At 43.0% G+C, this 15643-nt stretch overlaps 2 long non-coding RNA genes across 2 annotated transcripts; both read left to right on the top strand.

The window, feature by feature from the left end:
• The first annotated feature begins 5418 nt into the window (after positions 1-5418).
• LOC146735657 (uncharacterized) lies at positions 5419-6477 on the top strand. Its single transcript, XR_014931166.1, has 2 exons — positions 5419-5553; positions 6116-6477. It is a non-coding gene; the product is annotated as an uncharacterized LOC146735657 (long non-coding RNA).
• A 7222-nt stretch (positions 6478-13699) lies between these two features.
• Positions 13700-14758, top strand: LOC146735656 (uncharacterized). The gene is made up of 2 exons (XR_014931165.1): positions 13700-13834; positions 14397-14758. It is a non-coding gene; the product is annotated as an uncharacterized LOC146735656 (long non-coding RNA).
• The last annotated feature ends 885 nt before the right edge of the window (positions 14759-15643 follow it).

The following is a 15643-nucleotide window of genomic DNA, read 5'->3' as shown; positions in this document are numbered from 1 at the left end:
GTGAAGAGTATAAGCACACAGGGGCAGTCATATTTGTGGACTTTTCTAAAGCTTACGATACTTTGGAAAACTTTATATTTAAGGCATTGAGTAAGAATATTGAAGGAATACATTTGCCTTATGACAATGCAATTCGAATTTTGGGGTATGCAGATGATACCACGCTCTTTTGGCGAAATCAGGTGTCAGTTAAGCACATTCTTATTCTGTTAGTATTTTCATGAGTGTTCTGGACTTAGGATTAACTTTTATTAGTAGGTACTATGAAAGGGCAATGGCACTTCTCCCATTGATGAGCCAATTAGATATTTAGGCATTTACCTGGGCCACATAAATAATAGAAAATTAAATTTTGATGATAAGATTTTTTGTGGCTTAGTAAAAAACACTATGTAAAGCCCTAACTATCAAGGAGGCCTTCGTATCGTGGATATTGCAATTTTGAACAAAGCAATAAAACTTTCCTGGGCTGTAAAAATTATATGTACAGAATCAACTATTCAGTTATTATTATTTTTAGAAATTATGGGGGTTTGAAATATTTACTCTAGTGCAATTAGGATTTGGGCCAAATAAATGATAGAAAACCTCCCTTTTACATGGATATTATTATATATTGGAGTGAGATGAATAAACAGAAAGAGCCGAGTTGTGTACAGAAAATTGTAACGCATACAATTTAGAATAATAAATATATTTTGATAAATTGAAGCTCTGTATACTACAGTAAATGGCACATCAGTACTGAAAAATATTATATTGCTGTGAATTTTATAACATATACAAGTATTATTTCGGCAATTCCATCAAAATGAAAAAAAAATATTTTGAAATCTAACGACCACGTCTATGTAACTAGACAGAATGTTCATAATACAATTGATTATGGGAAAGGTAAAACAAAAGATTTCTATAAAATACTGGTAAAAAGTAAATTTGAACCCCTAAGCGCGAAAACTAAATATGGGTCAATGAATTATGGGCGGGACATAGCAGGAAAATGGAAGGCAATTTGGGAGTTACCTTATAAGGTAACAAGTGAAGAAATATTTTTTTCAGTTCAATTAAAAAATTTAGAACATTTGTTTTGGTACAGCACAAAGATTTTGAATTCGTTTAACGATTTCTGGATAAGGATCTTTATATATATATACATATTGCGTTATACAACGTAATTTGCACATATGAACGTAATTCTGTGAAAACAAAATAGAGACGAGATTTGACAATGCTTGTTAAATTATTCATGAGTATGTTGTTTTGATTACATTTTACAAAATTCAAGTTGGGAAGTTCCAATGAATCGAATGTCCGTATCATCGATGCTCTTAAACTATTTTAATTAAGTGATATAGCTTGTTAGAATAGCAGGTGTAGTAGAGTATAGTTTGTTCAACCTAAAAAAATACTATTTTAATTACGTAGTGTGATATTTTTTGTTAAACCTAAAGAATACTATTTTGATTACCTGGTAGAGTATACGTCCATGGGTAATGACGGCTAACTTCTATTAATTATTGAATTCTAACATTTGGTTTTTGACGTAATTTCAACTATGAATTTGTGGTATGTAATCAAAATTAAGATTTTACCTGTGATTTTCGAAGTTATACTTGCAGTCGCAACATTTAGTTTTCAACAATAGGATTTTGAAATAGGCCAGGGGGGACCTTTTCGGTTATTTGTACATTTTCATTGAATTGACTTGTACGCACATAGTTCTAGTCTGACTGGTATCCCTGTTGGGATTTGAGCATTGTGCGATGTAACTTAAACAATATTGACCTTTATTGAATAAACCGTAAACCGATAGTACATGATTGCGTTTGTTGTTTGTTCACACTGACTACACCAGGGTCACCAGTTAATGTCACAATTAATGTTAAAAAGTAGCAGTGGGGTAAATAAACCAAAACACAAGGAGAAACTGGTTTCGTAGCCACTCCCCTCCCACTTGTATTCACTGAACTGATTGACCCACTATCCTAAAACGATTGTGGCCCGAATATTCCACAGCATATCCTACAAACATTATTTCCATCACTTTGATTTCCAGTCACAGGAAGTAGGATCTTGCCCAGCACAAACGAACACATTAAACTGCAAAAATACGCTGAATTACCCGATCACTGTGACACTGTTTTTATATCACCTCAAAAGTCTACACGCACAGCATGTTCTCGAGCATTATAATAGCATATACTAAAAACAATAGCAAATTTAAAATGCCGAATTCACAAAAATACACATAAATACTATCAAGTAACACACACAATATTAAAAATGAACACGTCATCACTAGGTGAAAACAATATTTACTAATGATATACTTACACACTAGATGATAGGTGTTGTCTGTTAAAGCTGGGTATAAACACCGACTCGTTTTTATATCTCCTGGTAATTTCGCCGTAAATATAGATTTTAACACACTCCCTGCCTTACGAAGAAAGAAGAAGCATTCACCACAAGCAGAACCAGTCTGAGATGTAAGTTGCTTATTTTAAAACTCGCATCGTTTTTTAGATACATAATCCTTAGCTCCTAAGCTTGCATATACGATTTTGATCACTGTGTCACTGAAAGAAAACTGTAATTTGATAAATCTTGTAAATCTTGTGCTTCATAGTGTAAATTGTTAATGTTGTTTCAATTCTTTCAATATGTAGCTTTTGTTGAGTTATTCAATTCAGATGTAACTTGAAAAAATATATTTACTGTAATCTACTACGTACTATCTCATTTCATCGAAGACTATATTGATGAGTATATGTAGATATTGTGACGTTAAATGCGGGGGGGGGCCTTTATGGGGCTACACCGTATTCAGGATCAGGGAGCTTGTTTTTAATACCGGTCTAATAGTCTTTGTCTTTGGTAGCGTGCTTATCTAATAACTCTCCTCCCTCTCAGCTCGTCCGCTGTCACGGGGTGGGGATCGTTTGGGGAATGTATATCACCACAACTGAGACTGTGCAGAGAAAGAAATATACCAGTAACGATTATAACAAATTAACACAACACAATATATACGGTTTCCTGTACTTTAATGAACAAATAACAGCAGGGGGTGGGGGTATACAGTACATAAATAGAATTAAAAAGACTAGATCGAGGCTGCAAGGAACACTCCACTCTCCGGTTAACAGCAATGTACCTGGTTGCGTTCCTTCGTATCTGGCACACTGTCTCAGCAGCTGCACTACAATTTAAACTCGTGCTCTGTGTCCAGGGAGTATCGGCAACTTCACTGCTATCTGCTGCTACTGGTAGCACCGGTACAACGGGAGTAGTTCAGGCAGTGAGCTTCAGTGGTTCCTGTTGATCAGCAGGGGTTACTGCACAGCACGTCTGCATGTGTACCACAGTATAGGGTACAGCTCACTGGAGTCAGGAATCAGCGTCTCAGGATGTTGTGGGACCAAGTCAGGTTACCTTCCTGACTAGAGATTTTCCCTTATGTCTCAACTTTAAATACCCTAGTTAATTTATGGCCATGCAAATAATAAAATGTATATAACGAAATGATTGGTTATCTCGAAATAGTCGACAAATCAGTGTACAGAGGATGCCAATTTTGGTAGTGGAATAAACCACTTTTAATCCAAGCTCTACCAATTTAAAGTAGGAGACTCGGGTCAATGATGTCATATCTATTTTCATTGCCAACAACACTGGGCTCAGCACATTCCAAAGTATTTCACAATCACCACACCACTATCTGGGACATACCATTATCCCAAAGGGGAAACAGGACGTATGTATATCAAATTTTGCTGACACCCCAATCCAGCTACTGTATCAGCAGTCTAAAAATAAACATGTGCAATGAGTGGTGGCAAAGTATCCAAACATGTGTGCTTTCCACACACACATCCAGGGCTCTGTTCCCTTTTCCAAGTACTTCCCAGTTACAATTTACGTCACATTATCCCCCCCCTGAGTTCAACACACCGGGGTTGATTTCATAGCATTTTAAACAGACGTAAACTGTTGTGGGAAATTCAAAGGGGTTATACATTGGTGTGGCATTGAAGTAGTACATAAAATCAAGGACAAAAAGTCACAGTCCAGTTAACTTCGGCTTCCACTTTATTGATAAATTTGTCCACTCTCCCCAAACTCCCAATGCTGGTCTGCAGCCCAGCAGTACGAGTTCGGTTTGAGATCTCTTTGGTTTCTGGTTACAAAACAAACTAAAGACTGTACTTCATGGGTATAACAAAAGAATAAAATAAACAAATATCGAATAACAACAAGTATAGAACAATAAATAATAACTTTGTTTTCTACTCACGCACAAGTGCGATTTATCTACTTGTAAACTTTTAGTCATATCAAAATAGAAATATATATGTCATATAAATATAGTTAAAATAGATTGTTAATATAGTTAAAAACAGATTATAAATATAGTTAAAAATACTTTTACAGGGCAGTGCACTTCACAGTTTATCACAGTTCAGTTTGAGTCCGTGCTTTCTTCCAAATCAACAAAAACGCACTCGGACCGGTTTCTAATCTTTACTCTCAATTTTCCACCCCCACAACCTCCAGCACAGCATCTCTGTAATTCCGGGGTCTGTGTGCTCACGTCTCGATATTTAACTCCCGCTGCATACTCCTCACCCTGCGTCGCCTCTGGGTTCGACTCCGAGTCCGACGATACCAACACCCCGTCAGATTCCTGTTCCACCTCCCCTCGCTCACAGGCATTCACGTACGCTTGTTTCATTGCCTCTATATCCTTTCCCCCTGATCTGACTGTCGGACGTCTTTCTGGCGGCGTCCTTCCAGACTTTCCTTTCTCTTCTTCTCTCCTTACCCTCCGACATTGGGGCCCACCCTGCATCCATTCCTGGGACTTTCGGATTCGGGGTATAGTATAACTGTGCAGCTTTCCCACACCAACAACTGCTACCCCGAGTGACGATGTAGACGGCTTTTCTGCATCCCTTTCACCATCCGTCTTCTCTTTCCTAGCTTTACGGCTCGCCTCCCCGCCGGTTGCATTCCCATGATGCCGCTCCATGTGGTCTCTCATTCGCCTCCTAGACTTAAAAACTGCATCACATCTCTCACAGGTTACGGTGTCCGGATCAGGCTGTTGACTGTCCCACCTCCTCAAGTTCATTTCTTTCTCCCAACGCTTCCTTTCGCCATCCCAATCTCTTTTCCTGCCGCCGGACATTCTTTCTTTCTTTTGTTCTTTCCTTTCACGTCTTTCTCCGCGTTAGCAATGCAAGCGGGTCTCCAATTTTCAGCAGTGGTCACCAGGATGTATCAAGCGTGCAACTTTGAAAGTTAAAAACTTTTTCCTCTGTCAGCGGATTCTATAAATTAAGTATGCATGAATGACGTAGCAATTGGGCTATTTTTAACTCACCTCCGAGGGCGCCCTCGATGTGCTACGTCATCGGGTGCCATCTTGGTTTTCCTATTTACTAATACAGAAACCGACGAGGTATTTTTCTCGTTCTGGGGGGATTCCTTCGCGTCTCTGCTTCTCCTGGCTGCTTTGAACTACCTGCATCTTTCGTCGTGTCTTTTGGGGTGAGTTTTTCTTCATCTTTTATCATGTCATTTTTCCCGTTACCACCTCCCTGGGCCTCGCGTCGTATTTCCGGTTCAGCATTTAACTGAGTTATATTTAGGCCTGCCTTGCTCGAGTCAGTAAATACCGCTTCCGGTGTCACTAATTCAGGGTACTCGGATAAATTAATTTCAGCTTCTGCCACCTTCCCGGGTTCACTGTCCGTCAGCCAGCTTGCTATTTCCTCCCCCTGATATGGTTTCATATGATCGAAATGCACTATCTTCGTTTTACCACCTTTTCCTTTCTGTATTTTATAAACAACATCTGACAGTTTTTCCACTATTATGAAGGGCCCTTGCCATCTCTGCTGTAACTTTGGGGAGCGCCCTTTTCTTTTCGTGGCGTCAAATAACCACACAAAATCGCCTCTTTGCAACTGCTTCCCAGCAAGTCTTTGGTCATACTGTCGTTTCTGGCGTTTTGCACTACCTTGCAACCTAACTCTAGCTTTCTCATGTATCCACTGCAAATTATTCCTCAGCTTTTCCACATAATCTGTTATTGTCTCTTCTCCCTCAGGTACATCCGTTTCCATCGTCAAGTCGATAGGGAGTGTAATCTCTCTTCCCAGCATCAGCAAATTTGGTGTAAATGAGGTAGATTCCTGTATCGCATTCCTATAGGACATTGTTGCCATGGGAATATACAAATCCCAATCGGACTGATCCACCTTAATATACTTGGCAATTATATCTATCAATGTCTTATTATACCGCTCAATATAACCATCAGATTTCGGATTCCCGGCTGTTGTGCGTGTCTTTTTCATACCCAATAGTTGACACATTTCTGCAAATAACCTGGATTCAAAGTTCCGCCCTTGGTCAGAGTGTATTTCTCTAGGAACACCAAACCGTGAAATAAACTGTGTTACCAATGTATGCGCCACTGTCTCTGCTTCTTGATTTGGGAGCCCATATGCCTCTATCCATTTAGTAAAATAATCACCAACCACCAGGATAACTTTATTCCCCCTGGGGGTCTCTGGCAATGGTCCCATTATGTCTAGGGCAATTCTTTCCATTGGGGCTCCTACCCCATACTGCTGCAGTGGTGCCCTATGCCTTCGGGGTAAAACACTACGTTTTGCACAAACGGTGCACTGTTGACACCATAACTGCACATCAGTCCCCAAATCATACCAATAATATCTCTGCTTTATTCTCTCCGCAGTCTTTGTAATACCCAGGTGTCCTGCTGTCACATCATTATGTAAAGCCTGCAGAACCATTTTCCTGTATTTTTTCGGTAGGACTAATCGGTAACAACCCGATTTCCCATCTTCTGATTCTCTATACTTATATAAAATGCCCTCTTTTATTCTCAATTGCTTCCAGCTTCCCCAGTATGCCTTCACGGCGGGCGCCAACCGTGAAATCTCTTCCCAACCTGGTCTGACTCCGCCCTTTTTCGCCCTTTTTACTGGCCCTATATCCGCATCAGCCTCCTGAGCTTCCCTTATCTGATCACCGCTCACCTCTGGTTGAATTCTGACAGACCGTATCTGGGTCTCCGTTTCTGTGTCCACCATCCTGGTGTCCACTATTCCTTTTTCCTTTACTCCTGTTCCCATATTCACCTTTTCTGTGTCCCTCATGCAAGTGGGAGTATCCTGCAATTCATTGCTATACTCTCCGGCCCTGGAAATCACAGCGCTATGTTCCCCCTGCCAACCACATTGCCTGCATGGTCTCCTTGATAACCCGTCAGCATTCCCGTGGATTTTCCCTGGCCTGTGTACTACCTTATACTCATATTCCCCAAGGACTTCGATCCACCTGGCGAGTTGCCCTTCTGGACACTTAAAATTCAACAACCACCTTAGAGCTGCATGATCAGTCCTTATGATGAACTTCCTGCCATACAAGTACTGCCTGTAGTATCTCACGAAATTCACCAATGCCAGCAATTCTTTCCTTGTGACGCAATAATTCCTTTCCGCTTTACTAAGCGACCTGCTGCCATACGCTATCACCCTTTCCTTTTCATCCTGGACCTGTGATAAGACAGCACCAATACCTGTTTCACTTGCGTCTGTATCCAGCACATATTCTCCTGTTTCCTGTGGATACCCTAGTACTGGGGCAGACATCAGACACTCCTTTAACACCTGGAAAGCAATCTCACATTCGGTATCCCAGTTAAACACTCTATCCTTCTCCGTTAATCTATGCAAAGGTACTGCTATCTTGGCAAATCCTTTTACATATCGGCGATAATAGGACGCTGTCCCCAAGAAACTTCTTACATCCTTCACACTTGTTGGCGTTGGCCACTCTTTTATGGCCCTAACTTTGTCTGGATCCGTGGCTACCCCATCTTTCGACACTATATGACCCAAATACATTACACTGGTTCTGAATAGGTCACATTTCTTTGGCTTGAGTTTTAGTCCGGCTGCCCGCAATCTGCCTAACACTATTTCTAGACGCTCCAACTCCTCATCAATATCTCTGCCATATACAATAATATCGTCTAAATATAACAGGAGTATTTCCCACTGCAATCCAGCCATTATTCGCTCCATAAGCCGCTCAAACGTAGAGGGCGCATTGCAAAGGCCGAAGGGCATCACTTTCCAACTATACAGACCACTACGGGTCACAAAAGCAGCTTTCTGTTGTGCCTCTTCATCTAACTGGACTTGCCAATAACCGCTAGCTAAATCTAAGGTAGAAAACCAGCAAGCGCCTGACAGACTGTCCAGAGAGTCATCTATTCTGGGAATTGGATACGCATCTTTAATTGTTACATCATTCAGCTTCCTGTAGTCAACACAAAACCTTGTCCCACCATCTTTTTTCTTTACTAACACAATTGGTGAAGCCCAGGGACTACAACTTGGTTCAATAATACCGGCTTTCAGCATCTTTTCCACCTGCTTCCCCGCTTCCTCTCTCTGCCAAATTGGTAGTCTTCTTGAGGGTTGCCTAATAGGAGCTGCCTCACCTGTATTAATGGAGTGTTTAACCAGATTGGTACACCCCATATCATCATCACCCCTGGAAAATACATCTGCATACTTCATCAGCAATGCCGCTACCTTTTCTGCTTCACCGTCATCCAGCTCTGTTGTACTCCGCCTCCATATATCATGCAAATATTCTGGCAGTTGCTTTTCTTTCAGTGGTACCTCATTTTCTTTATCCCTCTCTGCTGTAACCACACCCTCCCCCTCTGATAGCGGCTCCAACATCCCCACTGCAGTGCCTTGTTTTACATGTATCGGGTGTGGGGTTACATTCAACAACCGTACTGGTATTACCCCATTACAATCTGATACTAACGCTCTTGCCACCATTATTCCTCTTTCCGCAATCGGGTTTCTATCTGTTGGTATCACCATTCCCTGCCGAGAGCCTGGGATCTTTCTGTTAGCATCACATCGTACTAACATTTCACTGCCAGGAGGAATATCAACTGCTTTTCTCAGCACCACTCTGGCACAAAGAGTACGGGCCTTCCAGTCATAACATGGGACTATTTCATCAAGAAATTTCAGCTGTAGATTCTTTATGTCCACTACACAGCCTAAGGTAATCAGCAATTCCATCCCCAATATTGCATCAGTCTCCATATCCACTACAATCACATCGGCTGTGGTTTTGTATTTACTTATGCGTACCTCCATATTAGCTCCACCATGCTGTTTCATCAAGGTACCGTCTGCTTGCCGGATCCGAGTCGTCATGGCTTCCAATGCAGGTCTCTGCATCTCAGGTATACGCTCATAATGTTTTCTTGACAACAGGGTTCCTGATGCCCCTGTATCTATTAAAAAATATCCCTGTAATCCTCCTATTCTGCCTGCCACAAATATACCACTTGTTGCCCTTGTATAGTCATGTACGGTAGGCAGGGGTCTACCTTCAGTTGCTGGGGGGGTCGCTGTATCTGATTCCTCTAGTTTTGTCTCCCCTGCCTGCGTACCCTGTCCCCTCCGTCCCTGCATCATTTTTACTGCTTGTTGGGGTTGCCTGGGCCTGTCTGCATTCCCGACCCAGCCCTGGCCCCTGGGGTTGGTCGTGATTCGTTTCCCGCATACCCGTTTGGTGGAGTTGCGCAGTTTCTCTTAATATGCCCTCGTCCTCCGCATCTGTAACACTCAATTCCCATCTGGCCCCACCTTCTTGGTCTTTTATCTTTCCCTCCACCGAATGACTGCTCTCCTATCTGGGTTGGTTGGAATTTTCCCACCCCCATTTCTTTTATTCCTTCATTTAGTTCTACCATCTCCGAGTCACCTTCAGCATTCAGCACCCTGCCAAATTTGGGGCACCGCTCAGCCAATCTCCTTTTCTCTGACATCACGTGTGATTCAGTCTCCAATGCAGCCTGTATCGCCTGGTCAAATGTTTTTGGATTTGCTCTGAATATACCGTCTCTTATTTCCTTTTCAGGGATGGCATTCTTAAAATACTGCCTGCCTAGCCTTTCTTGGGAAGCCAGATCCATACCTGGGTAGGCCATCTCTGTTAACTCCCGTATAGCTTCACCCAATTCTTGCAAACTTTCATCTTTCTTGCGCTGTCTAATCCGCAATTCTGCCGCATATGTATCTGCTTGCCCACCGGGACCAAATCTCCTGTCCAGTCTGGTGACTAACTCCTGGTACGGTATTTCTCCACCATCTGCTTCCTGGGTCAGCACTTTTTGCGCCAGACCGGACAGACTCACTGCCAAATACCTGGACTTATGTGCCATATCCCAATTATTTACAAGTGCACATTGCTCAAAATAGGCCTTGTAATCTCTCCATGGTGTTTTCCCATTAAATTTTTCTGGAATTATATTAGGCTTCGTCACAGGATACATGCCCCTCTGCCGGAAAGCCTCCTCTCCTTTCAGTGCTTTTTCTTTGCGCAGCTTTGGTCTAACAACTGGCTCTGGATCCTCTTTTATTCCCCCAAATAAATCTGAGGGGGGGTTTGTCAGCCGTCTGCCAGTTGATTGTGCCCGGGGGTACCCAAGCCAGAGGTCATCTGCTCTGTCAGCTGGTCTCCCTCTCAGTGCTGATCGGTACCGTGGTGTGGCTGTATCCAGCCTCCATGGTATATCTGTTTTCTCGGCTACTGCTGGCTTACTCCGCTTTTCCACTGTAACTCTACTGCCAGTCAACAGTTCAGCTTTACTAATTTCTTGGGTCCCATAGCCAGAGGTTGGTGTCACCTGTGGCGGCAGCTCATCCGCTTTACCCTCTGGCTGCACAACCCCCTCCTTTTCAGTCTCCTCTGGCTCTTTAAACTCTGCAATATCACCAGCTGCTGCTTGTGCAAACTCTATTTCTCCTAATGTATCAACAAAAATTTGCTGATCATCTCCCGGCTCTGTATCAGCTACTGGTTCAATCTGGATACTCTCTACTGGAATCTGCTCTGCCATATCTGGATCGGTATCTGGAGTCGCCATGATCTGCTTTCTCTGGTTCACCTCCTCTGCACCAGTTGGATCCCACCGCTGCCACCAATGTGACGTTAAATGCGGGGGGGGCCTTTATGGGGCTACACCGTATTCAGGATCAGGGAGCTTGTTTTTAATACCGGTCTAATAGTCTTTGTCTTTGGTAGCGTGCTTATCTAATAACTCTCCTCCCTCTCAGCTCGTCCGCTGTCACGGGGTGGGGATCGTTTGGGGAATGTATATCACCACAACTGAGACTGTGCAGAGAAAGAAATATACCAGTAACGATTATAACAAATTAACACAACACAATATATACGGTTTCCTGTACTTTAATGAACAAATAACAGCAGGGGGTGGGGGTATACAGTACATAAATAGAATTAAAAAGACTTGATCGAGGCTGCAAGGAACACTCCACTCTCCGGTTAACAGCAATGTACCTGGTTGCGTTCCTTCGTATCTGGCACACTGTCTCAGCAGCTGCACTACAATTTAAACTCATGCTCTGTGTCCAGGGAGTATCGGCAACTTCACTGCTATCTGCTGCTACTGGTAGCACCGGTACAACGGGAGTAGTTCAGGCAGTGAGCTTCAGTGGTTCCTGTTGATCAGCAGGGGTTACTGCACAGCACGTCTGCATGTGTACCACAGTATAGGGTACAGCTCACTGGAGTCAGGAATCAGCGTCTCAGGATGTTGTGGGACCAAGTCAGGTTACCTTCCTGACTAGAGATTTTCCCTTATGTCTCAACTTTAAATACCCTAGTTAATTTATGGCCATGCAAATAATAAAATGTATATAACGAAATGATTGGTTATCTCGAAATAGTCGACAAATCAGTGTACAGAGGATGCCAATTTTGGTAGTGGAATAAACCACTTTTAATCCAAGCTCTACCAATTTAAAGTAGGAGACTCGGGTCAATGATGTCATATCTATTTTCATTGCCAACAACACTGGGCTCAGCACATTCCAAAGTATTTCACAATCACCACACCACTATCTGGGACATACCATTATCCCAAAGGGGAAACAGGACGTATGTATATCAAATTTTGCTGACACCCCAATCCAGCTACTGTATCAGCAGTCTAAAAATAAACATGTGCAATGAGTGGTGGCAAAGTATCCAAACATGTGTGCTTTCCACACACACATCCAGGGCTCTGTTCCCTTTTCCAAGTACTTCCCAGTTACAATTTACGTCACATTATCCCCCCCTGAGTTCAACACACCGGGGTTGATTTCATAGCATTTTAAACAGACGTAAACTGTTGTGGGAAATTCAAAGGGGTTATACATTGGTGTGGCATTGAAGTAGTACATAAAATCAAGGACAAAAAGTCACAGTCCAGTTAACTTCGGCTTCCACTTTATTGATAAATTTGTCCACTCTCCCCAAACTCCCAATGCTGGTCTGCAGCCCAGCAGTACGAGTTCGGTTTGAGATCTCTTTGGTTTCTGGTTACAAAACAAACTAAAGACTGTACTTCATGGGTATAACAAAAGAATAAAATAAACAAATATCGAATAACAACAAGTATAGAACAATAAATAATAACTTTGTTTTCTACTCACGCACAAGTGCGATTTATCTACTTGTAAACTTTTAGTCATATCAAAATAGAAATATATATGTCATATAAATATAGTTAAAATAGATTGTTAATATAGTTAAAAACAGATTATAAATATAGTTAAAAATACTTTTACAGGGCAGTGCACTTCACAGTTTATCACAGTTCAGTTTGAGTCCGTGCTTTCTTCCAAATCAACAAAAACGCACTCGGACCGGTTTCTAATCTTTACTCTCAATTTTCCACCCCCACAACCTCCAGCACAGCATCTCTGTAATTCCGGGGTCTGTGTGCTCACGTCTCGATATTTAACTCCCGCTGCATACTCCTCACCCTGCGTCGCCTCTGGGTTCGACTCCGAGTCCGACGATACCAACACCCCGTCAGATTCCTGTTCCACCTCCCCTCGCTCACAGGCATTCACGTACGCTTGTTTCATTGCCTCTATATCCTTTCCCCCTGATCTGACTGTCGGACGTCTTTCTGGCGGCGTCCTTCCAGACTTTCCTTTCTCTTCTTCTCTCCTTACCCTCCGACATTGGGGCCCACCCTGCATCCATTCCTGGGACTTTCGGATTCGGGGTATAGTATAACTGTGCAGCTTTCCCACACCAACAACTGCTACCCCGAGTGACGATGTAGACGGCTTTTCTGCATCCCTTTCACCATCCGTCTTCTCTTTCCTAGCTTTACGGCTCGCCTCCCCGCCGGTTGCATTCCCATGATGCCGCTCCATGTGGTCTCTCATTCGCCTCCTAGACTTAAAAACTGCATCACATCTCTCACAGGTTACGGTGTCCGGATCAGGCTGTTGACTGTCCCACCTCCTCAAGTTCATTTCTTTCTCCCAACGCTTCCTTTCGCCATCCCAATCTCTTTTCCTGCCGCCGGACATTCTTTCTTTCTTTTGTTCTTTCCTTTCACGTCTTTCTCCGCGTTAGCAATGCAAGCGGGTCTCCAATTTTCAGCAGTGGTCACCAGGATGTATCAAGCGTGCAACTTTGAAAGTTAAAAACTTTTTCCTCTGTCAGCGGATTCTATAAATTAAGTATGCATGAATGACGTAGCAATTGGGCTATTTTTAACTCACCTCCGAGGGCGCCCTCGATGTGCTACGTCATCGGGTGCCATCTTGGTTTTCCTATTTACTAATACAGAAACCGACGAGGTATTTTTCTCGTTCTGGGGGGATTCCTTCGCGTCTCTGCTTCTCCTGGCTGCTTTGAACTACCTGCATCTTTCGTCGTGTCTTTTGGGGTGAGTTTTTCTTCATCTTTTATCATGTCATTTTTCCCGTTACCACCTCCCTGGGCTTCGCGTCGTATTTCCGGTTCAGCATTTAACTGAGTTATATTTAGGCCTGCCTTGCTCGAGTCAGTAAATACCGCTTCCGGTGTCACTAATTCAGGGTACTCGGATAAATTAATTTCAGCTTCTGCCACCTTCCCGGGTTCACTGTCCGTCAGCCAGCTTGCTATTTCCTCCCCCTGATATGGTTTCATATGATCGAAATGCACTATCTTCGTTTTACCACCTTTTCCTTTCTGTATTTTATAAACAACATCTGACAGTTTTTCCACTATTATGAAGGGCCCTTGCCATCTCTGCTGTAACTTTGGGGAGCGCCCTTTTCTTTTCGTGGCGTCAAATAACCACACAAAATCGCCTCTTTGCAACTGCTTCCCAGCAAGTCTTTGGTCATACTGTCGTTTCTGGCGTTTTGCACTACCTTGCAACCTAACTCTAGCTTTCTCATGTATCCACTGCAAATTATTCCTCAGCTTTTCCACATAATCTGTTATTGTCTCTTCTCCCTCAGGTACATCCGTTTCCATCGTCAAGTCGATAGGGAGTGTAATCTCTCTTCCCAGCATCAGCAAATTTGGTGTAAATGAGGTAGATTCCTGTATCGCATTCCTATAGGACATTGTTGCCATGGGAATATACAAATCCCAATCGGACTGATCCACCTTAATATACTTGGCAATTATATCTATCAATGTCTTATTATACCGCTCAATATAACCATCAGATTTCGGATTCCCGGCTGTTGTGCGTGTCTTTTTCATACCCAATAGTTGACACATTTCTGCAAATAACCTGGATTCAAAGTTCCGCCCTTGGTCAGAGTGTATTTCTCTAGGAACACCAAACCGTGAAATAAACTGTGTTACCAATGTATGCGCCACTGTCTCTGCTTCTTGATTTGGGAGCCCATATGCCTCTATCCATTTAGTAAAATAATCACCAACCACCAGGATAACTTTATTCCCCCTGGGGGTCTCTGGCAATGGTCCCATTATGTCTAGGGCAATTCTTTCCATTGGGGCTCCTACCCCATACTGCTGCAGTGGTGCCCTATGCCTTCGGGGTAAAACACTACGTTTTGCACAAACGGTGCACTGTTGACACCATAACTGCACATCAGTCCCCAAATCATACCAATAATATCTCTGCTTTATTCTCTCCGCAGTCTTTGTAATACCCAGGTGTCCTGCTGTCACATCATTATGTAAAGCCTGCAGAACCATTTTCCTGTATTTTTTCGGTAGGACTAATCGGTAACAACCCGATTTCCCATCTTCTGATTCTCTATACTTATATAAAATGCCCTCTTTTATTCTCAATTGCTTCCAGCTTCCCCAGTATGCCTTCACGGCGGGCGCCAACCGTGAAATCTCTTCCCAACCTGGTCTGACTCCGCCCTTTTTCGCCCTTTTTACTGGCCCTATATCCGCATCAGCCTCCTGAGCTTCCCTTATCTGATCACCGCTCACCTCTGGTTGAATTCTGACAGACCGTATCTGGGTCTCCGTTTCTGTGTCCACCATCCTGGTGTCCACTATTCCTTTTTCCTTTACTCCTGTTCCCATATTCACCTTTTCTGTGTCCCTCATGCAAGTGGGAGTATCCTGCAATTCATTGCTATACTCTCCGGCCCTGGAAATCACAGCGCTATGTTCCCCCTGCCAACCACATTGCCTGCATGGTCTCCTTGATAACCCGTCAGCATTCCCGTGGATTTTCCCTGGCCTGTGTACTACCTTATACTCATATTCCCCAAGG

Source organism: Saccoglossus kowalevskii, chromosome 12 (genome assembly GCF_978046115.1).
Source record: "Saccoglossus kowalevskii chromosome 12, keSacKowa6.1, whole genome shotgun sequence".
In the NCBI taxonomy this organism is placed as follows: domain Eukaryota; kingdom Metazoa; phylum Hemichordata; class Enteropneusta; family Harrimaniidae; genus Saccoglossus; species Saccoglossus kowalevskii.
Note: the sequence above shows the minus strand (reverse complement) of the source record. Positions and strands in the feature narration are given on the sequence as shown.